This window comes from Nerophis ophidion, linkage group LG09, assembly GCF_033978795.1.
Source record: "Nerophis ophidion isolate RoL-2023_Sa linkage group LG09, RoL_Noph_v1.0, whole genome shotgun sequence".
Taxonomy (NCBI): Eukaryota; Metazoa; Chordata; class Actinopteri; order Syngnathiformes; family Syngnathidae; genus Nerophis; species Nerophis ophidion.
The window spans coordinates 23074287-23100960 of record NC_084619.1 but is presented as its reverse complement, the minus strand read 5'-3'; the positions used below and the strand labels follow the sequence as shown (position 1 = coordinate 23100960).

Sequence of the window (26674 nt, the reverse complement as noted above, 5' to 3'; positions counted from 1 at the left end):
CACAAACTCCCATCATAAATGCTTATGATACAAAATAAAGGCTTTTAAAATATATACAAAATATTTATTGATATTGGTATGTATTGGAATATTCAGTCACATTTCATTGCATCATAGTTATAAAATAACTTACAAATGCTAGTTATAAAAAGCATGAAATTAAATAGGTTCTAATTGGGAAAAGGATGACCCTCAAAACATTGCAACTTTTGCAAATGTTTCGGAAAAATCTCTCTTTAGCAGCAGTTTTCTAAAGAAGTTCACAAAATCCCAGAGCAGATGTTACCAACCTTTTTCGAGCACAAAATCCCAGGTCCCAGCCATGAACCAAAGTAAGATTTACCGCTATATCAGTTTTTCCCCATTTTTGCAGAGTTTTTGGGAATTCAATTTGTTTCTGCAGTGCCCAGGGCCAGTGACAAAATAAGTTATGGGCTTTTGATGGCTCCTGGGCTGACTTTGTATACCCCTGCTGTAGCTCATTACCGTTATAGTTTTAATTGTCTTTTTTTTATTTATGCTATGGTCACATATTCATATCACATTACCTGCTCAGTGGCCTTGTGGTTATAACTTGGCACTCAGCATTAAGGGTTGGAATTGGGGGTTTAAACACCTAAATGATTCTCGAGCGTGGCCACCGCTGCTGCTCACTACTCGCCTCACCTCCCAGGGGGTTGAACAACGGAACGGGTAAAATGCAGAGCACTTAATGTGTGTGTGACTATCAGTGGTACTCAAAATTTATATGAAGATGCAAGTCACATAGTGGTGGCAGCACGTCAGCACAGGAAGTTGTAAAATCAGCTGTAACCTGGCAGCTCGTTTTGTTTGTTGATCAAAAAGGCGTGAACAGAAACGTCCTTCTTCAGCTGACCATCTTCTTTTATCATATGTCACTGCCTTTCCAAATGGAAATACTTCTTTTTGTATCCACCATACCTCAACAAAAACAGTACTTTGGTGACAGCCAATTTAGCTTGATAGTTGAAGGAAGAGTTATTGGATGTTTGTTGCTGGAAAATGTTTGATGCATGAAAAACAGTCAGCCTTAATGCTTTGCTGCACCTTGATGATTATTTGATGCATGAAAAACAGTCAGCCTTAATGCTTTGCTGCACCTTGATGATTATTTGTGGGAGGTACACGTCATATATCGCGTGTTTGTGGGCTGAGCTGGTGGCATGCCGCTGCGCGCCTCAGTGTGGTAGCATATTGTCTGTGGGTTTTGGAGGCAAAGCTTGTAGGTTGGGGCCGGTGTCCACACTGGCAGGATACGTGCCTGGCGGGCGGTGAGCCATGACTGCTTGATCATGGGTTAAAATGTGTCCATGTTTGTTGGTCACTCTCTTGGCGATAACTAAGATTTGACAAATATCGAGGTTGAAAATTGGTGGTCCAAGAGGAGTTTTGAAAGGCTGTAATCATGGGTATCCCAGCACCATATACATAATATTACCTTGAGCAACACAATTCATTTCCAGAGTAACAAAAGCCTTCATTGAAACAGAACTATAACAATTTAAAAGATCTAACACAGTGGTTCTCAAATGGGGGTACGCGTACCCCTGGGGGTACTTGAATGTATGCCAAAGGGTACATGAGATTTTTAATGCATATTCTAAAAATAGCAACAATTCAAAAATCCTTTATAAATATATTTATTGAATAATACTTCAACAAAATATGAATGTAAGTTCATAAACTCTGAAAAGAAATGCAACAATGCAATATTCAGTGTTGACAGCTAGCAAAACTCCTAGCCGTTATGGACAACACCTGCCACCCACTACACTCGGACCTTGCGGAGAGAATGAGCACATTCAGTGGAAAGCTCAGACTCCCAAAATGTAACACGGAACGACACAGGAGGTCCTTCATACCGACAGCCATCAGACTGTATTATACATATGTTCCTTAACTGCACTTAAATGTAGAATATATGTAGAATATATTTATATTATTCGTATATTATATATAATATATGTTATGTATTATTTATTATTATTATTGTTTATTGTGAGCGAACTGTGGTGCTGAATTTCCCCCAGGGATCAATAAAGTACTTTCTATTCTATTCTATAATACATTTTTTTGTGGACATGTTCCATAAATATTGATGTTAAAGAATTATTTTTTTGTGAAGAAATTTTTAGAAGTAAGTTTATGAATCCAGATGAATCCCTATTACAATCCCCAAAGAGGGCACTTTAAGTTGATGATTACTTCTGTGTGTAGAAATCTTTATTTATAATTAAATCACTTGTTTATTATTCAACAAGTTTTTAGTTATTGTTATATCTTTTTTTTCCAAATAGTTCAAAAAGACCACTAAAAATGAGCAATATTTTGCACTGTTATACAATTTAATAAATCAGAAACTGGTGACATAGTGCTGTATTTTACTTCTTTATCTCTTTTTTTCAACCAAAAATGCTTTGCTCTGATTAGGGGGTACTTGAATTAAAAAAATGTTCACAGGGGGTACATCACTGAAAAAAGGTTGAGAACCACTGATCTAACATATATGAGAATCAACATGACTTTGTAACAGTCCGCTTTTTTAAAATTCATACGCTGCAGTTGAGTGTATTAAACAATTTTAACTGTATTAAAACATAAAACATAAACCTTTGTATTTTTCAACTATTAACAGAGGTCGAACCCACAATCTTTGGTTTGGCAGCTGGGTATTAATGACACATGCCACAAGAGCTACCGGAAGTCCAGGAGGAAAATGTGTTAGCTACACTATATTGCCAAAAGTATTTGACCACCCCATCCCATTCCTAACCCATAAGGTTCAATATGACGTCGATCAACCTTTTGCTGCTATTACAGCTTTAACTCTTCTGGGAAGGCTGTCTACAAGGTTGAGTGTGTTTATAAGACATTTCCAAGATCACAGCTGCCTAATTGAGCTGCAGGATGAGGTCACGTAATCCACTCAAGTCTCCGGTAAGAGCCGACTTAATATCACAATTTTTCCATCCCAAAACTGGTCGACGTAGAGAAACATGTTCGCTTGACCGCTCTGTGTTAAAGCTTCACAACAAACAAAGAAACACCGGCCGTGTTTCGGTGCTAAAGGCAGCTGCAATCCACCGCTTTCCACCAACAGCATTCTTATTTGACGTCTCCGTTATTAATTGAACACATTGCAAAAGATTCAACAACACAGATGTCCAAAATACTGTGTAATTGCGCCATGAAAAGAGGCAACTTTTAGCCGTAAGTGGTGCTGGGCTAATATGTCCCCTCCAACTAATAACGTCACAAACACGCGTCGTCATTCCGCGACGTTTTCAACAGGAAACTCTGCGGGAAATTTAAAATTGCAATTTAGTAAACTAAAAATGCCGTATTGGCATGTGTTGCAATGTTAATATTTCATCATTGATATATAAACAATCAGACTGCGTGGTGGGTAGTTGTGGGTTTCAGTATCCCTTTAAAACCGGCCTGCACGTACACACAGAATCCTGGGAACATTAATAAAGAGCGAATGCGCGCCTGTGGTGCTGAAACCCAACACTCATAGAATTATAACCTGTTCAGCAACAATGTGATGTATTACATGTGCAGTGAAGTGTACATTATTTCTAAAATCGGCACGCACTAACGAGCCAAGAAAACCATTTTGCATGTTTAAGTGCTTATATAAAGCACACGGGCGTGCGTGTGTCGCTGCAAAACTCTCATGGAATTATAAAGTATTTAATCATGGATATAGTGATATAGTACATGTGTAATGAAGTGCATATTGTCTTTAACATCAGTACGCACTACAAAGAGGACGCTACATTGTTTTTTTTGTAGTTGCTTAGTTGTTTTTACGCGCGAGCATCTTTACAAAAATGTAAGCAAGACACGTAAGGATTTGTCGTTAAACAAGAACTAAAAACATAAGATAATGTTGCACTTTTCTTATGACGCAGAGCAAAAAGTCTTGCTTGTCAAAGTTTTCCCATCAGGCGGAAGTTCAACGGCAATCATATTCAAAACAGCTGACTGTCAGTATCGCAAAGCCCATTTTGATGTGTCTTTTTTTATTAATCCATCCATCCATTTTCTACCGCTTATTCCCTTTAGGGGTCGCAGGGGGCGCTGGCGCCTATCTCATTAATGTTGAGTGATAATAGCTGCATTTTTAAGCTCAAACATACATTAAGTCCTCTTATATGTTTAAAGGCAGCAAGGCAGCTTTGTTGAGCTTGTAAATGACAGCGCAAAACCGTGACGTCATCACAAGTCTCCGTTTGTGTCGTGTACACCAGTGACGTGCGGTGAACTAAACACCAGGTGAGGCATACATACTTTTTTTCTTCTTTTTTTTATTTTTTTTACTTAAATTCATATGTGCAGCTCTAGTCATTGTTGATTTAGGTTGCATATTAGAGTTCCAGGAAAAAAATTTAGTTATTCGCTTTCATAAAAACATTATCATAATCATATTATGATATGATAAATGGGTCCAAAAACTATTTGATAAAGTTTTTATTTAATACCTTTTGGTCCCATTTGCTTTTAACAAAATAAATCAAGTATTGTGAGTGTTTTTACCTTTCTGTATTTGTATCTGAAGCAGCAATAGCTATCCTCCACGAAAACGTACTTTGTATAATCGCATTCATTTTGTCTTAAAGTCCAGTTTAGAGAAGTATTTAATCTTGGATACAGTATATAATCCTCCATAATGGCAGAAACATTCATTTAATTAAATTTCATTCCAAGAAATTAAACAATATTTTTGCATCTGACAAAAAACACGCACAAATGCCGGCTTACTCTAATAAAAATGCCATGTTTGTTATAAATACAGTTAAAATAAAAAGAAAATAAAAAAATGCTGGCTTTCGCTGGAGAGACCTGTGTCTGCTAGCTTGAGCGCCCCCACTTCTCCCAGTGTGGCGAGTCAGAGTACTTCTGAGGCATTGAACTGCTAGTTGACAATATATCACCCCGTACCTTGAGGCAGAGGTACTTGCTGCCTGAAGACCTGCCTTTTTCATGTGGCAACAAGGATGCACCCCCTCGCACGCACGCCCAATACACACTGTGTGCAGCCGTGGAGGCACCGCCTGTGTCTGCCTCACTTCTCATCTGCTGCATTGTTTTGATCAGGAAACATGGAAATTCCACGATTTTGACCATGAAAATGATCAAAATACACAGGAACCACACCAAAATCACATAGAAAGCATAAACCAAAAGATAAATATTAAAACTTATTTTATTTTATTACTTCGTTTTGGAACATCTCATGGTTCAGCCACCTGGTGGCAAGTGAGGCAGTGCCTCACTTGCCTCCCCTGACAGCACATCACTGGTGTACATGCATAAGCTAAGCGGAGAGTTTTGGATCTCTACACTTCGGCCAGCGTTTGCAAAAGTCTGCGTTTTTAAAAACCAAAGTGTGCGCCTGCGTGTGGACAAAAGGCCTAAACGCAGAGATAAGTATGCGTTAATTACAGGCCTTGGCAATTATTTTGACTCGGGCGCCACATTTAGAAAATAAAAATGTGTCTGCGGGCCGGTATATCTATTTTTAGGAACACTAATACAAAACCTCACAATATTGTCTGACTGAATGCTAAAAACGTTATTACAGACTGCCTTAAAAACATCATAATGGAATTTTACATTTTTCTATGAACGATAAAACACTGAATATTGACAAAATATGAACGTCACACCCCCTTTCCATCGACACATTTTACAATCAAGTGAAACGCAACAAAAATGCAACAAACAGTGGAATATGAATGCGAAGGGTACCAAATAAACCACTTACAATCTAATATATCTGATATTTACTGAATTTACCCCAGGGATCAATAAAGTACTTTCTATTCTATTCTATTCTATATCACAAAGCTTTAGAATTTTGTTGCGAAAATCTCCTTCCTCTTCTGTGGAAACGCTCCCCGCCCACACTGCTTGGTGCCTTGTCTGAGCTGCCGTGACTTAGATTACCATAGTAACTAATTAGATTACCATAGTAACTAATTAGATTACCATAGTAACTAGCATATCATCCATAAGCGCAGATTCCAACCATTGAAATACTTTGTATAGTTGAAGACTTACGGTTATTAGAAAACATGAGTGCACATCATAATGGCAGCTACACTTTCCATCTTAAAGATCTAAAACAATTATTTAGGGATGTCCGGCGGACCAGATTGAAAAAGTGAAAGGGCCGCATGTGGCCCCCGGGCCTTAATTTGCTCAACCCTGGTTAATTTTCTGTGTTTGTGTGGACATGGCCATAGTAGGTAAGGTGTCAAAATTAATTTAAAATGTATCTATTTGAACTAATATGTAGATCTGCTACTACTTGTTTATATGATGTATATCTTAGCGTTGGTGTCCCATAACTGCATTGATTGCAAATGTATGCTTGGCAAACAAAGGGAGCTCTGAGGTCATTTTGTCTGCTTTCTCTCCACAAAAAAAAAAACAAAAAAAAAACATTCTATCCCAGAATAAGTTGTCTTCTTTGCTCATGACGCCACTTCTGTCGGCAGACTGCGCTGCTCTTGTAATCTCGATCAAATGCGTCCAGTTAGACTTCACCAGTCAGAGGATTTAAAGACAGTTTTTGGCCTGCAGCCTGATGGTGTGTGATGACAAAACCCCAAAGCTGCAGAGTCCAGAAGGAATAGCTACACTATATTGCCAAAAGTATTCGGCCACCTGCCTTGACTCACAAACTTGAAGTGCCATCCCATTCCTAACCCATAGGGTTCAAAAGACACCTTTTTCAGTTATTACAGCTTCAACTCTTCTGGGAAGGCTGTCCACAAGGTTGCGGAGCGTGTTTATAGGAATTTTCGACGATTCTTCCAAAAACGCACTGGTGAGGTCAAGTGGTCGAGAAGGCCAGGCTCTCAGTCTCCGTTCTAATTCATCCCAAAGGTGTTCTATCGGGTTCAGGTCAGGACTCTGTGCAGGCGAGTCAAGTTCATCCACACCAGACTCTGTCATCCATGTCTTTATGGGCCTTGCTTTGTGCACTGTCAGTTTACGTGGCCTACCACTTCGTGGCTGAGTTGCTGTTGTTCCCAAACTCTTCCATTTTCTTATAATAAAGCCGACAGTTGACTTTGGAATATTTAGGGGCGAGGAAATTTCACGACTGGATTTGTTGCTTAGGTGGCATCCTATGACAGTTCCACGCTGGGAATCACTGTGTCAGTACTTTGGCGTGGATTAATTTTGCTTCTTCGATGCAGAGAGGATACGGGACGAGCCATGCGTGAGTTCAGGTACATGGTTATTTATTTATACAATAAATACAAAAATAATCAAAACAAAGGGCGCTCACAAGGAGGTATAATACTAGACTACAAAATACAAACAAGAAACAAAAACACTTGCACGATGGCAAGAATTAACTATAAACAAAAACAGCACAATGGCATGGCTGTGAGGCTTCACACTGGAAAAGGGGTTAGTGCATCTGCCTCACAATACGAAAGTCCTGCAGTCCTGGGTTCAATCCCAGGCTCGGGATCTTTCTGTGTGGAGTTTGCATGTTCTCCCCGTGAATGCGTGGGTTCCCTCCAGGTACTCCGGCTTCCTCCCACTTCCAAAGACATGCACCTGGGGATAGGTTGATTGGCAACACTAAATTGGCCCTAGTGTGTGAATGTGAGTGTGAATGTTGTCTGTCTATCTGTGTTGGCCCTGCGATGAGGTGGCGACTTGTCCAGGGTGTACCCCACCTTTCGCCCGATTGTAGCGGAGATTAGGCACCAGCGCCCCCCGCGACCCCAAAAGGGAATAAGCGGTAGAAAATGGATGGATGGCATGGCTATAAACAAAACACTTACTGTGACCAAAAACAAGTGGGATGAAAAGCAAGGAGCGTGGCAGGGCATCGAGGGCATGGAGCATGAGCAGCATAGATAGGTCGGCAAGTACAGCAGAATGCAGGCAAAATGCAAAGTTCCCAGACCGATGAACAGAAAGTAAATGACTTAAATAGTAGCTGTGGTAATGAGAAACAGGTGCGGGATGGAGGGCAGGGGCGTGACAAGGTGGGAACTAATGAGTAGCCATGGTGACAAAGAAAACAAGGAAGTGCAAACCCAAGAGCTGAATGTCCCAAAAACTAAACATAACATGATCAAACATAAGACCTGCTTCACAGGCATGACATACTGAGCTCCTGAGAGCGGCCCATTCTTTCACAAATGTTTCTAGAAACAGTCTCCATGCTTAAGCTCTTGATTTTACACACCTGTGACTGGGCCAAGTGATTAGGACACCTGATTCTGATCATTTGGATGGGTGGCCAAACTTTTGGTAATATAGTGTATGTAGTAGAGATGCTCGGTTTGCGGTCTCATCCACGGAGTCCGCGGATAAACCGCGGGTCGGGCGGGTGACATGACGAAAAAATAGATTTTAAATAGATTCTGACAGGTGGCGGTTGAACCATTTGGAAATATATGATATACATGGTTCAGAGATCGGTAACTTTTACCGTTTAAAGAGCCATTTTGGACCCGTGTCACAAAGCGAAGAAGACATTAGTTGTCGTGCGCCGGTAAGGTGGGCGGGTTGGGGGTGCGGGGGTGTAAAGTATATTCAGGATGAGTCATGGATGCAAAGGATTCTGGGTATTTGTTGTGTTGCGTTTCTTCACAGTGTGGCGCATATTAGTAAGAGTGTTAAAAATATTTATATCACAACCATTAGTGTACTCTGTATCACCCAGTATGCCCTTCAGTCTTGTACATATGTATACGTAAGCTGCATACAGCATGTTGCTGGACTGGCAAACGGTTCGTACATGTTGTTGAAGATGTCAAAGGCAATGGCTTCACAGCACACCCTTATTCCCGTTATCTGAATGATCACCATCAGATATTCGTGAGATTGTTAGCGGCTCCCATTGCCTTCTTTACTTTGTGACACGGGTCAAACTAGCTCTTTTAGTGGTAAAGGTCGCTGACTCCGGATATATAACAACGGGCGGGTGGCGGGCGGTTGCGGTTCTGATAAAATGTTGGTTCGGGTGGATGGCGGGTGGATGACGACTTTAGTGATGCGGTTGCGGATGATATATTGCCTATCCGCGCATCTCTAATATGTAGTGTCGTGGTCATTACTAGGAGACGGCAGCCAACTGTTGTGGTGCACTGATTCTAACGTGGAGGTAAAGAGAGGTCGTGCAAGGCAGCTGTCTCCACCTCCACCAGATTTCTTGACTCTCCCTTTTTCCTGTCAAATAAATCCTCTGTGACTCTTTTGAAAAATCCCTCCACTTTTTTTCTGCCAAACATTCTTTCACCCTGTCTTTTTCCCGACTCCTCATTAAAGGAAGAAAGCCTGTTTTGGGACCCCCCCCCCCCCCGGCCCCCTTTTTCTTGGCTTAGAAAAGGGAACTGTAACAGTTAACAGAGGGAGGTCTCGCCCTGGGAGAGGAGGCACATGCACAATGCGCACGCTCACATGGTGACATTGTTCGGAAGGGATGTGAGAGGCGGAGGATGAAAACGAACATATCTCTGTAAACGACTCTTGATGGGACTCAGGTGATGATGGCGAGAATAAGAGAGGAATAGCCCAGGGAGACATGGCGCTTGTCTGGCCCGTTTCCCGGCCTCCCGTGTTGGAGCATGAAAAGGAGCAGGTCGTTTACACCCCAGTGAAAAAAGCCACCAAAGCCATAGCAGCACCTGGTTGTTATTTAGGTTAATAGACTTGGGCGCTTACTCAATAGTAATCAACTTGGGGGAGCTTGTCGTTTGGATTCGTGCTCCGACTTCCTCGCCATTGCTCATCGCGCCCGTCTATTCTCTCCACGGCTCTCGCTCCCTGGCCTTATCACTCCCCACTCTTGCCTTTCTTCCTCTACCGTGTTTATTTTATTTAGTGGAAAGCTGTGTTATGACAAAGACTTCACTCCCCGGATGTATGCAGTCATGCCCTTATGAGGCATGGGGGCCCTCGCAGCTTCCATGCCAGCCCCACCCAGGCTGCCCTTCCCAGGCATAGAGGGCTGAGAGGAGGGGGCCGGGGGAAGGTGATTGTCGCTTGCCCACACCCTGTCCTGTCCTGTCCTGCCTTGGCTTGATAATACTTCAGTGATATTCCAAGAGTCACGCTGCTCCAGCTCTTCTATTCGAAGTTGAAAGTGCTGACATGCAGCTTCCCGACACAGTTGTCTTTCCTGTCTCGCTGTGATGACCTCATTCGTACATGCTCATCCGTCTGTCACAAAGTGCTGGCGTTCTAAAACCATTAGCTGGATCGCAAAAAGCTCTGGTAGTCACAAAGAAAAACTCTTACCGGACGCTTGCTCAAAATGAGTTGAGTTGAGTTTGTGTTTATTTCGAACATGCGTGCATACAACATGATACATCACAATTTCCAGTCTCTCTATTCCAGTGTTTTTCAACCACTGAGCCGCAGCGCTCTAGCATTCCGTGAGATACAGTCTGGTGTCACCGTGGGAGAATATGTAATTTCACCTATTTGGGACAAAAATATGTTTTGTAGACTAGTAATAATAATCTGCAAATGTGCCGTTGTTGAGTGTCTGTGCTGTCTAGAGCTCGGCAGAGTAACCGTGTAATACTCTTCCATACCAGTAGGTGCCAGCAAGTAGTTAATTGCTCTATAGATGTCAGGAACATGGTTTGTTGTGATCACAATATGCAGACGACAGCGTGCAGGTTAAAAGGTATCTAATGCTTAAACCATAAATAAACAAAAGGCGAGTACCGCTAAGAAAAGGCACTGAAGCTTAGGGAAGGCTATGTAAAACTAAACTAAAACTGAACTGGTTGCAAAATAAACAAAAACAGAATGCTGGACGACAGCAAAGACTTACTGTGGAGCAGACAGCGTCCACAAAGTACATCCAAACATAACATGACAATCAACAATGTCCTTGCAAAGAAGGATAGCGACAACTTAAATAGCCTTGATTGCTAAAACAAAACAGGTGCGGGGATTAGCGGTTGAGGAAGACATGAAACTTCTACAGGAAAATCCACCAAAATAGGAGCACAAGAGAAGAACTAAAACACCACACACAGGAAGACACCAAAAAACTCCAAATAAGTCACAGCGTGATGCGATGAGGTGGCGACTTGTCCAGGGTGTACCCCACCTTCCGCCCGATTGTAGCTGAGATAGGCGCCAGCGCCCCCCGTGACCCCAAAAGGGAATAAGCGGTAGTAAATGGATGGATGGAAGTCACGGCGTGATGTGACAGTACTTTTGAGACAAGAGCTAGAGTAATGCATGGATGGTTATGGTTTCGAATTCTTATTCAACTCTTGCGAGAACAACTTTTTATTTTCAATATCAGCTGCTAAGTTTCATTTTTTAATGTTTTCGGCTGGTGGTGTAACTCCACATTTTCTCAATGAAAAAAATGTTTTGCTCAAAAAAGGTTGAAAAACATTGCTATATTCAACATGTTCGAAAAGGAGTAAGAAGAAGCAGAGCGTATTTAGTCCTACCCCTTTTCCTTTACATAGCAGTTGCTAAAACTTGTGTTCCCTTCTGTTCTCAATTTATTCACAAAATACTCCATAAGTAATAACATTAAAAATAAATGAACTCTAATTAGTGAAGTAAGTTGTATTTCATATGGTGAGATGAGTAAGATTATCTTGAAAATTAATGGAAGGATGATATAAATTCAGAATGTTTATCATGGTTCTTCATCTTTGTACTTTGTAAACACTTTAAGTTTGAAGAGTTTCTTGAAGTTGATTATATTAGTACATTGTTTGATTTCTTTGGTCAATCCATTCCATAATTTAATTCCACTCACTGATATACTGAAGGTCTTAAGTGTTGTACGTGCGTAATATTGTTTTGAATTACATTTTTGTCTAAATTATATTCCTCCTCTTTTGTTGTGAAGAATTGTTGTATATTCTTGGGTCGCAGGTTATAGTTTGCTTTGTGTATACTTTTTAGCTGTTTTGCAAATTCACTATGTCATGGAATTTTAGTATTTTCAATTCAATGAATAAAGTATGTTCTCTTTATCCAACATTATGTATTATTCTTATTGTAGCACGGTTAATGAGTGAAGTGTACTTTTGTATTTATTTCCCCATATTTCTACACAATAACTCAACAGTATTTATTTCATACAATCCTAATAGTGTAAAGTTTACTTTCTGTAGTCTGCATTCGTTGATTGTTTGGTAAAAAGTATTTCCCTTCCAATTCCTGAAAATCATTTAGCCAAAGACAATTAGTCAATATATCAATCAGCAATAGCAATTGGCTGGCAACCATTCTTGGGTGTGCCCAATCCATCGCCCATAGTCAACTGGGGTAGGCCTCAGCTTGCCCGTGAGCCTAATGATGAGCTGCTCAGTGGCCTTGTGGTTGGAGCAGTGGTTCTTAACCTGGGTTTGATCGAACCCTAGGGGTTCGGTGAGTCGGCCTTAGGGGTTCGGCGGAGCCTCCGCCCCTGAGGCCAAGACACACACCCAACTCATCTTATAAATAAAAACTTCTCCCTATCGGCGTATTATGGATACCCCCAAACTATTTTCCCTCTAATTTTCCATCTGATTTGCAGGTGTGTAATTTGTTGTGAGTTCATGCACTGTGTTTGTTTTGTTCTTTGAACAAGGTGATGTTCATGCACGGTTCATTTTGTGCACCAGTAAAAAAAAACACAACTTTGTGTTGAATTAAAAAAAAAAACTTTTATTTTTTTACTAAAGAAGGGTTCGGTGAAGGCGCATATGCAACTTGTGGGGTTCGGTACCTCCAACAAGGTTAAGAACCACTGGGTTAGAGTGTCCGCCCTGAGATCAGTAGGTCGTGAGTTCAACCAAAGACTATAAAAATGGGACCCATTACCTCTCTGCTGGGAATCAAGGGTTGTAATTGGGGGTTAAATCACCAAAATGATTCCCGAGCGCGGCCACCGCTGCTGCTCACTGCTCCCCTCACCTCCTAGGGGATGGGTCACATGCAGAGAATAATTTCACCACCTCTCGTGTGTGTGAAAATCATTGGTATTTTAACTTTAACTGGAATAAGCACTACATAAAATGAAAAAAATAATCACAGTTGAATATTTCTTTCTCATTAAGTTTTGATTGATTGATTGAATGAAACTTTTATTAGTAGATTGCACAGTTCAGTACATATTCTGTACAATTGACCACTAAATGGTAACACCTGAATAAGTTTTTCAACTTGTTTAAGTCTGGGTCCACGTTGATCAATTCATGGTACAAATATATACTATCAGCATAATGCAGTCATCACACAAGTTAATCATCATAGTATTTCCATTGAATTATATTGATATCAGTACTTCAGTCATCAACAATTGCATCAACAGAGAAATGGACATTGAAACAGTGTAGGTCTTACTTAGTAGGATATGTACAGCGAGCAGAGAACATAGTGAGTTCAGATAGCATAAGAACAAGTATATACATTAGCATGGTTGATCTGAGAAACAAATGTTTTGAAACAAGCAGCTTCATTAAAGTTTGTTCATCTCACTGTCAAACAGTTTGGATGAAATGTGGGGAAAAAAAGCCATAAGCAGAATACTACATTGGCTTAGTTTTCCTTTTGTTAATTTTCACCACACTGTCTGAAATGTTTTAAGAGGTGCAACCTAATATTGCTTGAACTCGTGGACCTACCACAAAGATCTCTGGGTAAATGGGAGGGAAGGAAGTGCACAGACAGGAGGACGGGCGTGGATGGAAAAGTGCGCAGTAACTTGGCTGCAGCACACCCTTAAGTAACAACACATGCTATGAAGGATTTCCACATCCCGACTCTCCATAAGGAAGGCTAATGAAGGCTGTCCAGCCTGCTCGAACTTAACGGCCTGGTCAGGTCCAAATGGGAAGCTGATAAGGCTCTGCCATACCTAATTCCTTTCCATGTTCTCATCCAGGGTAGGCATCACAATGGGCATGATTCATGGGGGTAATTCCGCCAGCTACTGACTTGGCTCCTGCTTGCAATTGCAAAGAATGTGACCTCACAATATGCTTCTTTCAGCCCTGTCTGACTTGGAGCAGCCTCTCCTTGAAGCCCTCTTCTGTTTGAGACTGCAGGGTGAGGACAGGAGAATGCAGCCGCAATGCAAGGAGATGCAATGTAAGCAAAGGGTGGGAAAAACTCTCCTCAAGTCCCGTCCTTTCTTTCCCTGCATCACTATCCTCCTCCCACTGGTTTCTCCGCCTAATAAATAAATGATGTATAGCGAGGAGGGGATGGAACTTGAATGTTAACCACCATGGCGACCACAGAGACAAACCCTGATTGCGCAGGGGGAAGTCGTAGGTGTGATGCCTGTTGTGGCTTTCCATACATGAGCCACAGAGACGAGTCTAGACTGGGCGATGATTCAAGCAAGTACATAACTGTGTGCTGTAATGCCAGTCTTAGACTGCTCATCGAACAAACTGCAATCATTATTTAGCTACATTAAGCCATTTGAAGCCCAGTTAATTCCCGGTTACATTCCCGCCGTCACAGACACAGAGACCCTTGTCTTTATCGGACATCAGTGTTGACACATAAATTGGGCTCATGGGCTAACTTTGACCAAAGTAAGTTTAAAACTGATGCTAAATCAAATATTCAATAAATATAACAAATATTCAAACATCAATGCCAGCGCTAGGGCAGGGGTCGGCAACTTAAAATGTTGAAAGAGCCAGGCTGTGTTGGATCCATTATGGATTGAACTTTCACAGTATCATGTTAGACCCGCTCGACATCCATTGCTTTCGTCCTCTCCAAGGTTCTCATAGTCATCATTGTCACTGACATCCCTCTGGGTGTGAGTTTTCCTTGCCCTTATGTGGGCCTACCGAGGATGTCGTAGTGGTTTGTGCTGTGGTTTGTGCAGCCCTTTGAGACACTAGTGATTTAGGGCTATATAAGTAAACATTGATTGATTGATTGATAGTGGACCAAAAATACAAAAATAAATATGTCTGGAGCCGCAAAAAAATAAAGCCATATTACATACAGATAGTGTCATGATATATAAATTGAATTAAGAGGACTTAAATGAAACCAAATGAGCTCAAATATTGCTACAAATGAGACATAATGATGCAATATGTACATATAGCTTGCCTAAATAGCATGTTAGCATCGATTAGTTCGCAGTCATGCAGTGACCAAATATGCCTGATTAGCACTCCACAAAAGTCAAAAACGTCAACAAAACTCACCTTTGTGCATTCATGCAGTTTGGTGGACAAAATGAGACGGCAAAAGAAGTGGCATAAAACATGTCTTAAAAAGTAGGAGAAAGTTATACATGTAAACAAACTACGGTGAGTTCAAGGACCGCCAAAATTAGTAGGACAAAACGGCACTCGCCAAATACTCGAATCAGTGAAGCATGATTAATACAAACAGTGTGCTTTATAACAATTAGGGAGGTTTGTGTCATGTTTGTCTTCCGACAGAAACTATATTGAAACAAAAAATATACTTTTTATATTTTTTTTCCCCTCATCTTTTTCCATTTTTCATACATTTTTGAAAAAGCTCCAGAGAGCCACTAGGGCCGTGCTAAAGAGCCGCATGCGGCTCTAAAGCCACGGGTTGCCAACCCCCGCTCTAGGGCAAAGCAAAATGAGGTCAGCAAGGGCTTTACAATAAAAATCATACCCTTTTTCCCTCAAGGGCTTACTAAAGAGAAGGGGTACTTTACCACTAATGTAAAATTCAGAAAAAAACTTACATCCTTAATTGGAAATTCCACCTCTTAAAACTTCAAATAGAAGACCGGTTCAGCAGATAATAAGGCTGCGGAGGAAAATTACTTTAGGGAAAAGGCACCACTATCAAACACATCAACTTAAAGGCCTACTGAAATGAGATTTTCTTATTTAAACGGGGATAGCAGGTCCATTCTATGTGTCATACTTGATCATTTCGCGTTATTGCCATATTTTTGCTGAAAGGATTTAGTAGAGAACATCGACGATAAAGTTCGCAACTTTTGGTCTCTAATAAAAAAGCATTGCCTTTACCGGAAGTCGCAGACGATGACGTCACCTGTTGAGGGCTCCTCAGATCCTCACATTGTTTATAATGGGAGCCTCCAGCATCAAGAGCTATTCGGACAGAGAAAGATTTGTGAATGATGATATTGATAGCGAAAGACTAGAAAAAATAAATAAATAAAGTATAATAAAAAAAGGCGATTGCATTGGGACGGATTCAGGTGTCTTTAGACACATTTACTAGGATAATTCTGGGAAATCTCTTATCTTTCTATTGTGTTGCTAGTGTTTTAGTGAGATTAAATAGTACCTGATAGTCTGAGGGGTGTGTCCACGGGTGTGTTGACACCAGTCTCTGAGGGAAGTCGACGGCAGCTGCATGGGCGGCGCAAGCTCAGCTGATCTCCGGTAAGAGGCGACTTTTTACCACAATTCACCGAAACCTGCCGGTTGACAAGTGGTCGGTATCCATGTTCGCTTCACCGCTCTGACCCATAGTAAAGCTTCACCTCCGGGAATTTTAAACAAGAAAACACTGTGCGTTTGTTTGGCTAAAGGCTAAAGCTTCCCACCTCCATCTTTCTACTTTGACTTCTCTATTATTAATTGAACAAATTGCAAAAGATTCAGCAACACAGATGTCCAAAATACTGTTGAATTGCGCGATGAAAAGAGACGACTTTTAGCCGCAAATGGTGCTGCGCCAATATGTCCTCTACAGTCCGTGACGTCACGCGCACGCATCATCATTCCGCGACGTTTTCAACAAGAAACTCCGCGGGAAATTTAACATTTTAATTTAGCGAACTAAACCGGCCGTATTGGCATGTGTTGCAATGTTAATATTTCATCATTGATATATAAACTATCAGACTGTGTGGTCGGTAGTAGTGGGTTTCAGTAGGCCTTTAATGTGTTTTATATTTATCCATGAGAGCGTTTTTGTTGTAAATTGTGAGGCGTTTCTGTTAAAAATCATGGTTGTTTTTACAAATGATGACAGATGTGAACAAGAGCATGTCTTGTCTTTGTGTGGTGATGTAAATGAGGTCTCCCGTCCAAAGGCAAAACCCAGTAACTCAATTTTGGTCAAAACTGAGCTGATAATAATTTTGGAGTTCCTAGGTGATATGCTTTACATTAGTGTACGCGATATTGTAATTTGTTCCGTAAGTAAGGTGTTACGCGCATGGCAGGACCTAGCAACTACCACATAACCGCGTAGATACAACAGAAAAACCTAGTATCTCAAGGGACCAATCGGAGCTTCTTTGTCAGTCGCCTTATTGTCTTTAATGAGACATTTGCATGCATGAATGGGGGCCGGCGGTCGACCTGATTATGTGATATTATGGCACAAGGGGATATTTGGAAGATTGGCCCAGGACGTGGCAAGCACCTTCATTAAATGTATTGTTCTTGATTCTTCCCCTTGCATACTCTTTTGGGCAGATAACTGTGGAGGTCAAAATAAAAACTGGACGCTGTACACGGCTCTTGCCCAATGTGCAAACGCAGAATGGGGCCCACCCAAGATTGTGATGAAATATCTGGAGAAAGGGCACACGTTCATGAGAGCAGATTCAATCCATGGCTCAATCGGCAAGAAAGTGAAAGCTCAAGAAAACATCAATACATTTGATGACTTTGTAGATCTTTGTAAGACAGCATCAAGATGGATTAGTTTTCCTTTGTTTTCGCAAAAATCAGCTAGAAGTGAGTTACTAGGTTTTGCCTTTGGACGGGAGAGGTGTGGTTGTATTGTATGATAAGTATGTGTCCATGAAAGGTCATTTTAGGACTTTTCTTAATTTAATTACATGCTATGGTATGATTTTTGTATCCCTTTAGTTTAGGTAGCCAGGGACTGCAGATGGAAAATAGCTATTTAGCTATAATCTGGTACAGAACATATCTGTCTTTGAGCTTAATGTTTCTGTGCTTTGACCTTTCAAATAAAGACTAAACCTAACACATAACCATAAGCACGACATGAAACAAGTAATGGCGCTCTCACTCTCACAACATATGCAAACAAAGGGCGTTGACATGTTAGCATGCGGAGGTGATTTCGTCATGTCACCCTACTTACGATCCGCCATTGGAGGAGGTTAAATGATGATGTCATCGTTGGCACAGTTGTGGCGTCTGAAAACGTTTTCATGTAACCAGTGAACAAGAGGCAGACATCATGCATTGAAAACTGGAGAAAAGACCATTTGCTTGCCATCAATAATATAATATTTTTTCTTACACTGGTGGACCACTGACAAAACAAAAAGCTTCTAAAACCACCCACAGGAAGTGAGTTGATGTGCCAATCACACGTCCTTCCTGTCCCTAGCAGGCACTGGCGCTAAGTGAAAACCGCCAAGTTTGTCATCACGGAACTTCACCAGCCAACAGTCTTGTACGCCTTCCAGTAAGCATCATGTTCCACTGCCGTTTAGGAACCACTCAATCAGCCACGGAATGAATTAATTCATTTCTAAGAACTGTGGAGAAAAGTTCAGTGTAGAAGATTTAGTGTATTTGTCAATGCACACCATACTTGCCAACCTTCAGACCTCCGATTTCGGGAGCTGGGGTTTGGGGGGTTGGGGGCGTGGTTAAGAGGGGAGTATAATTCACCAACTCGAGTATTTCATATATATTTTATATACATACCTGTATATATAAATACATGTATAAAGATATATATATATATATATATGTATGAAATACTTGACTTTCAGTGAATTTTAGCTATATATTTATTTTATTATATATATGAATAAAATAAATAGTTGAATATCAGACGGCACCTATCAAATACACACTAATAAAAACACAGTTGTTCTACTAACTGTACTGTGCTTGCTGGTTATTAAAATAAAACCAACAACACATACCTTTCACTATTTGAGTAACCTTTGTTCTGCCATTTGCGTACTGGCGAGAGTCACTTGCCGTCAGGTGCGTAACACCACATAAATCATTGGCCAATCAAAAAGCAACCCCATAACGCTATAGCCAACATTCACCAGGAGATGGCGACAGACAACATAGAATCACTCTATTACAGACGGCGTCGCCATGGCTGTAACTTCCTCGTTCTTCTGCTTCGACTCCTTGTGTGTGCAGTTTTTTATTAAAATCCGTAGATATTGTAACGTGATTGGGTAGGCAAGCTGTTTATATAGTGGGAAAGCGGGCGTGAAAACAGGCTGTCCCCACTCAGGTCCGCATGGAGCTAGAGGGGGCGTGGCCTCCAGCTCCGCTGAATTTCGGGAGATTTTCGGGAGAAAATTTCTTCCGAGAGGTTTTCGGGAGGGGCGCTGAATTTCGGGAGTCTCCCGGAAAATCCGGAAGGGTTGGCAAGTATGATGCACACTCACAACTTGCATAGGCAAAACATGTGCAAAATGTTGAACACATTGATGCAAATCAAATACAAAAGATGATAATTCTCAGTTTTTTTGTCGGACCGTGTCAGTTTTGACATTAGTTTTTAATTTTGTTTCAGTCAGAGTGTTTTGATAAATGTCTTTTAGTTTTAGTCTAGCCAGATGAGGTGGTTCGGGCATTTGGTCAGGATGCCACTCGAACGCCTCCCTAGGAGGAGGCCACGGGGAAGACCCAGGACATGTTGGGAAGACTATGTCTCCCGGCTGGCCTGGGAACAACTCGGGATCCCCCGGGAAGAGCTAGACGAAGTGGCTGGGGGGAGGGAAGTCTGGGTTTCCCTGCTTAGGCTGCTGCCCCCGTGACCCGACCTCGGATAAGCGGAAGAAGATGGATGGATGGATGGATGGTTGAGTTTTAGTCTAGTTTTAGACTAAAACTAAAAGGGATTTTTTTTCAGACTAAAATAAATTTCACAACATTTTAGTCAAATAAAATTACAGTACATTTTGACAACTAAAATATAAAAAAATAAGACATGTTCACAGTTTCCTTGAAAGTGTCTTAATTTAGTCTACCTGCAAAACACTTGTCCAACTCAAAACTAGAAAGAAGTTTTGGTCAGGATACAATTATTTATTTTTCACTACACATGTGCATGTCAAGAAAAATGTTTTTACATTGTTTTTTTTGTACTTCAGCTGTGTAAAGTTTGTCTCTTAGATTGTTTATTTTCATTAGAAAAAAACATTGAAAATTACTGTATTTTCCGGGCTATAAGCCGATACTTTTTCCCAAGCTTTGAACAATGCAACTTCTGCAAAGATGAACTTAATCTATATATTTTTCTCTGCCACGTCTAAATTAGGGAATGGATTAACCCAAGAAATAAAACAATTAACTAAAACAATTAACTTAAAGAAACTGTTCAAACTCAAAATGTTTAAAAAGTACAAGGAAGAAGAATCCTTATAAACATCTTAAACAACTTAATTGGCACAGCAAAAGGTGTATAAACTTAGCGAAGAATACCAGTAGTTGATATAAAAACTTTCATAATAATAGTTATGGCTTATCTGTAGTTGTGTAGACTTCATGATGACTTGCCTCTTGATGGTGTCATAGCAATCAAAAATGAAATGTGCTCTCCTTTGTAAAGTACTCCAAAATAATAATTAGATTTGTTGGTTCTGTTATTGAATGTTACTCTTGGTTGGCAATACATGTTATACTGAAAAGGTACAAGCGGTAGACAATGAATGGATGAATATTTAAGTACTAGTAGAATGGAAAAACAAGTTGACTTTATATGCTTAATTGCTTTTCATTGTATCCATTAAAACATATCCAATTGTATTTACAATCCGCAAAGTTTGTTAAAATACCATCTAAACAAAACAACATGCCGCAAATTCAGTCAGCCAGTTTGAATAATCCACTCCGGACATCTTTGGTAATTTCAGTAGATTGACATCACTGGAGTAACACTTCTGCAATCCGACCATATTATCAGATCAGTCATAATGGAAAATATCCAAAAATTAGAGAGACACGTGCCGTCATTCACAATCCTTTTATAAGACATGAATACATATGTTTTTATGTATTCTAAGTCGATACATAAATAGTCCGTCAATGGGGGCTCTCTATTTCGTCCACAAAATCCCTATAAATAACCATCCAATACCCGCCAACAATACTCTATATATGTATCGTGACCGTTATATCAACCAGATATTAGCAATGTTGTTATTATAAGCGCTAACGCAGACAAACTATTTTTAGCGGCAGATTGATAACACACAGCGAAGTAGGCCTATTCTGCTTTACCGTGAGCTGGTAGCAATGTCCTGCTGCTCTTGCAACATTGTGTCTCGGCTCGTCAAAGTTTTTCTAGATAATAAATGATGGCTGTCATCTGGATATTAGGAGGATTTAGCCATAAAGCTAGATGTTGTTCATCTGTGACATTCAATGTACACTCACAAATAGAGACAAACACACTAGAGATGCGCGGTTTGCGGTCTCATAAACATAGATTTTAATTAGATTCGAGCGGGTGGCGGTTGAACCAATCGGAAATATTTGATATACATGGTTCTGGGATCGGTATCCTTTACCATTCAAAGAGCCATTTAGGACCCGTGTCACAAAACGAAGAAGACAATAGGAGACGCAAACATCCTCTAGAATGACTGCCGGCAATCACACAGTTAATAAGAATTAGGGCGTGCTTTGAAGCCATTGGCTTTGTCGCCTTCTACAACATGTACGATCTGCTTGTCAGTCCAGCAACATATTGTGTGTGGCTTCCGCAGACACACGCACGACTGCAAGGCATACTGGGTGACAGAGTAATGGTTGTGATATAAACAATTTTAACACTCTTAGTAATATCCGCCACGCTGTGAAGCCACACCAAACAAGAATGACAAACACATTTCGGGAGAACATCCTCCCAGTAACACAACATAAACGCAACACAATAAATACCCAGAATCCTTTGCATCCATGAGAAATCCTGACTATTTTATACACCCCGCTAGCAGCAAACCCCGCCTGTTTGGCTGCTCAATGGAACTTCACCGGCCCCACACCGGCCAAGATCCACGCGGACACCTGGACCTCCTTCATCAGCCCTGTTACATCCATCGGGAGTCTGGCCGAAGGTTCAATCTGGCCTCACCTGGCGACCACAGCTCCATAACCCTATCGTCAGCTGAATGTCCCGTCTGCACGTCATCAGATCTCGACAACAACGAGCACAGACATGAGCCAGCACACTTCAAAATCTGGAGTGGGCCAGTGTCCCCCGGCCTGTGAACAAACAGAACTCTACAAATCACATCCTCTTTGAACAATAACATGCCCAATCTTTATCCAATAAATCTGTATGCAAACACATTAAGGGGAAGGGGCTGGGCATTCTCCGCCTCACATAAACGTGGCAGTAACCTGAATGAAGCTTACCCTCCTGGGTATGAATACCTGAACAAAGCCCATACAACTGGTCAAGGTGGTGGGCTCACTGTTTTATACCACAGTGACATTAAATTGAGCCTTCTGTCTACCCCAAATTGATGTTCTTTTGAATTACTCAAATGCAAACACCATCTTAATATAACTATAGCTCTTAGAGATGCGCGGTTTGCGGTCCCAACCGTGGAGTCCGCGGGTAAACCGCGGGTCGGGCGGGTGACATGACGAAAAAATTGATTTCAAATAGATCCGGGCGGGTGGCGGTTGAACCAATTCAGAAATATATATTATAATAATCCCAGGAATGTAGGCTCATAAAACTTATTCGTTTGTCTTGTCTTTATTGCACAAGATGTAATACAACCACACAACAGCTCTCATGTCTCTAACGCTTTTCCCGGGACAACTCGAACTCTCACTTCCTGTCACTTCCCTATCTCTCCCGGAAGTCCCGCCCCCCAGCCAAAGTCATTGGCTAACACCCCGTAGCCAGCCGCTACTTTATACAGAGTTAAATGTTATGTTGAAGAGGTTAATTTAGCCTACTGACGTGTATTTATAAATGGTTGATTTATATAGGCTAGTAGATGAAGTGTTGTACCTGACAATTCTTGATGGTACAATCCATATAACACGTCAGAGACAACGTCACGCTAACATCACGTGACACTTCTGATGAAGGCTGCAGAAGCAAGGTAGCCAAAACTTGTCAGGTACAACACTTTACCTTACTAGCCTATAGAAATCAACCATTTATAAATAGTTAAATGTTGTTACCCACATACGAAAAACGAGCAGCACTCTTTGCAACAGTATGTGGGCATACTTATATTTTGAAGTGTCTCGTTTGGTCTGTCGACGGATGTAAGGAAGCTACTTCCGGGTATGGCCAACGAAGTATGTGTCATTTGTTGGTATTTTACTTGGTAAAATGTTTGATCCACATGCTGTGCATGTTATTATTTTTACACTTGTAACCTGCTTTATTTATTACAGTTTTTACGGTGAATTTGAAGGGAAATTAAGCCTTCAAATAAATCGTTTCAAGAAAGCCATTGTGTCTGTGCTATTTTGAGGGAGTTACACTTTCTAACCTCACTAATGCCTTGCATCGTCTATATTAGATATATAACAACGGGCGGGTGGCGGGTGGGTGTGGCTTTGATGAAATGTTGGTTCGGGTGGATTGCGGGTGGATGACGACTTTACTGATGCGGTTGCGGGTAATATAATTGCCTATCCGCGCATCTCTAATAGCTCTTATTTACTGTCTTCCAAAATCACAACCATCTTTCCCATCTCTCCCTCCATTACCAACCTTGGGGTCAGCATGACCCCCACCTCTCCTTCCACGACCATGTCACCCACATCTGCAAAACCTCACCTCCGTTACATCTCCTAACTTCACCCCTTCCTCTCCCTTCCAGCTGCAGAGAAGCTTATCCACGCCTTTGTCTCCTCCAGGTTGGATTACTGTTAATGCACTCCTCAACGGGATCACTGGCAGGAGCCTCCAAAAGCTCCAGTATGTTCCGGACAGTGCTGCCAGGGTCCTGATGAGGGTGCGGAAGTATGAGCACATTACCCCCATCCTCCGCACCCTTCACTGGCTCCCTGTCACCGCCCGCATGAGTACCAGGTCCTCCTGCACACCCACCACTGTCAGCACGGTGATACACCATTTACGTCTCCGGCCTTCCCACACCACACAAACCAGCTAGGACCCGATCAAGCCAGCAGCACTGTCTGCTCGCGCCCAGGACATGGCTCAAAACCGTAGGGGACAGAGCTTTTGAAGCTGCTTTTAAAAAAAGGGGTAAAATCCTACCTTTAAAAAAAAAAAAGCATATAACTCATTCTACTATTGTTTTTACTGTATTGTTTTAATGCTTTTATGATGTTGTTACTCTGTAGCAATTCAAGATTTGTTGCTGAAATGTTAAGTGCAATACCAATAAAATCTATTATATAAGTTTCGGGATCATAATTTTTCCCAAATTAATCGTTGTTGGCTCTCACAAAGTCTGCATGATTTGCATTGTTGTTGGGGGGGGGGGGGGATTTGTGGCTCCTACCACTACGTCATTCTCAGTTATTCACAAACATGGATGAGGCGAAAGTCACCACTTTGTGAACAAATGCGTGAGCAAATTGTCAAACAGTTTAAGAACAGCATTTCTCAACGAGCTATTGCAAGGAATTTAGGGTTTCACCATCTACAGTCGGTAATATCATCAAAAGTTTGAGAGAATCTGGAGAAATCACTGCACGTAAGCAGCAAGGCCATGACCTTCAATCCCTCCCTTGGTCGCTACATCTGGAAATGCAAGTTGAAACTCTACTATGCAAAGCCAAAGCCATTTATCAACAACACCCAGAAACGCTTTGCTGAGGCTGAGGTCATCTAAGATGGACTGATGCAAAGTGGAAAAGTGTTCCGTGGTCTGATAACTCCACATTTCAAATTGTTCATGGAAAGAGTGGACGTCGTGTCCTCACGACCAAAGACGAGAAGAACCATCCGGACTGTTCTTGGCGCAAAGTTCAAAAACCAGCCTCTGTAATGGTATCGGGGTGTATTGGTGCCCAAGGCATGGGTAACTTACACATCTGTGAAGGCACAATTAATGCTGAAAGGTACATACAGGTTTTGGAGCAAAATATTTTGCCATCCAAGCAACGTTTTTTTCATTGACCCCCCTGCTTATTTCAGCCAGACAATGCTAAGCCACATTCTGCACGTGTTACAACAGCGCCACTTTGTAGTAAAAAGGTGCGAGCACTAGACTGGCCAGCCTGTAGTCCAGACCTGTCTCCTGTTGAAAATGTGTAGCGCATTTTGAAGCGTCAAATACGACAATGTAGACCCCGGACTATTGAACAACTTAAGCTGTACATCAAGCAAGAATGGGAAAGAATTCCACCTGAAAAGATTCAAATATTAGTCTCCTCAGTTCCCAAACGTTTACTGAATGTTGTTAAAAGGAAAGGCAATGTAACACAGTGGCAAATATGCCCCAGTGCTAATTTTTTTGCAATGTGGTGCTGCCATTAAATTCTAAGTTAATGATTATTTGCAAAAAAAAAATATCACTTTTTCTGATCCAACGTTAAATATCTTGTCTTTGCAGTGTGTTCAATGGAATATAAGTTGAAAAGGTTTTGCAAATCATTGTATTCTATTTTTATTTACCATTTATACAACGTACCAACTTCACTGGTTTTTGGTTTTGTACATCAGCTATAGATGACAATAGCTTCAATATAGAGGCAAATTGTCTTTCCACTCTACTGGTACTTTAAAGGCCTACTGAAACCCACTACTACCGACCACGCAGTCTGATAGTTTATATATCAATGATGAAATATTAACATTGCAACACATGCCAATATGGCCTTTTTAGTTTACTAAATTGCAATTTTAAATTTCCCGGGAGTTTCTTCTTGAAAACGTCGCGTAATGATGACGTGTACGCGTGACGTCACGGACTGTTAGGAAATATGAACGCTGCACACACACTCAGATAAAAGTCATCTGCTTTAACCGCATAATTACACAGTAATTTGGAGGTCTGTGTTGCTGAATCTTTTGCAATTTGTTCAATTAATAATGGAGAAGTCAAAGTAGAAAGATGGAGTTGGGAAGCTTTAGCCTTTAGCCACACAAACACACGGTGATTCCTTGTTTAAAATTCCCAGAGGTGAAGCTTTACTATGGATCAGAGCGGTCAAGCGAACAAAGATCCCGACCACTTGTCAACCGGCAGGTTTCGGTGAGAAAATTGTGGTAAAAAGTCGCCTCTTACCGGAGATCTGTGGAGTTTGCGCCGTCCTTGTATCTGCCGTGACTTCCCTCAGACACTGGCCTCAAGGCACCCGTGGACACACCCGTCCGACTACCAGGTACTATTTAATCTCACTAAAACACTAGCAACACAATAGAAAGATAAGGGAATTCCCAGAATTATCCTAGTAAATGTGTCTATAAACATCTGAATCTGTCCCAATGCAATTGCCTTTTTTTTTAACATTATTTATTTATTTATTTATTTTTCTAGTCCTTCGTTATCATTATCATCATCCATGAATCTTTCATCCTCGCTTAAATTAATGGGGAAATTGTCGTTTTCTCGGTCCGAATAGCTCTTGCTGCTGGAGGCTCCCATTAAAAACAATGTGAGGACGTGAGGAGCCCTCACACGGGTGACGTCATCATCTGCGACTTCCGGTACAGCACCAAAAGTTGCAAACTTTATCGTGGATGTTCTCTACTAAATCATTCTAGCAAAAATATGGCAATATCGCGAAATAATCAA

The 26674-nt window shown here is 41.2% G+C and overlaps 1 long non-coding RNA gene across 2 annotated transcripts in view; it reads left to right on the top strand.

Moving 5' to 3' along the window:
• Window positions 1-24283, top strand: part of LOC133558782 (uncharacterized) — a 68547-nt gene extending 44264 nt beyond the window's left edge. The window contains exons 1-3 of one of the 2 annotated variants that reach the window (XR_009807990.1): window positions 13754-13919; window positions 14026-14124; window positions 23823-24283. This is a non-coding gene — a long non-coding RNA (uncharacterized LOC133558782). Of the gene's footprint in view, window positions 1-13753; window positions 13920-14025; window positions 14125-23822 lie in introns of those variants that run through there. The other variant, XR_009807991.1, reaches the window with a different exon arrangement.
• The last annotated feature ends 2391 nt before the right edge of the window (window positions 24284-26674 follow it).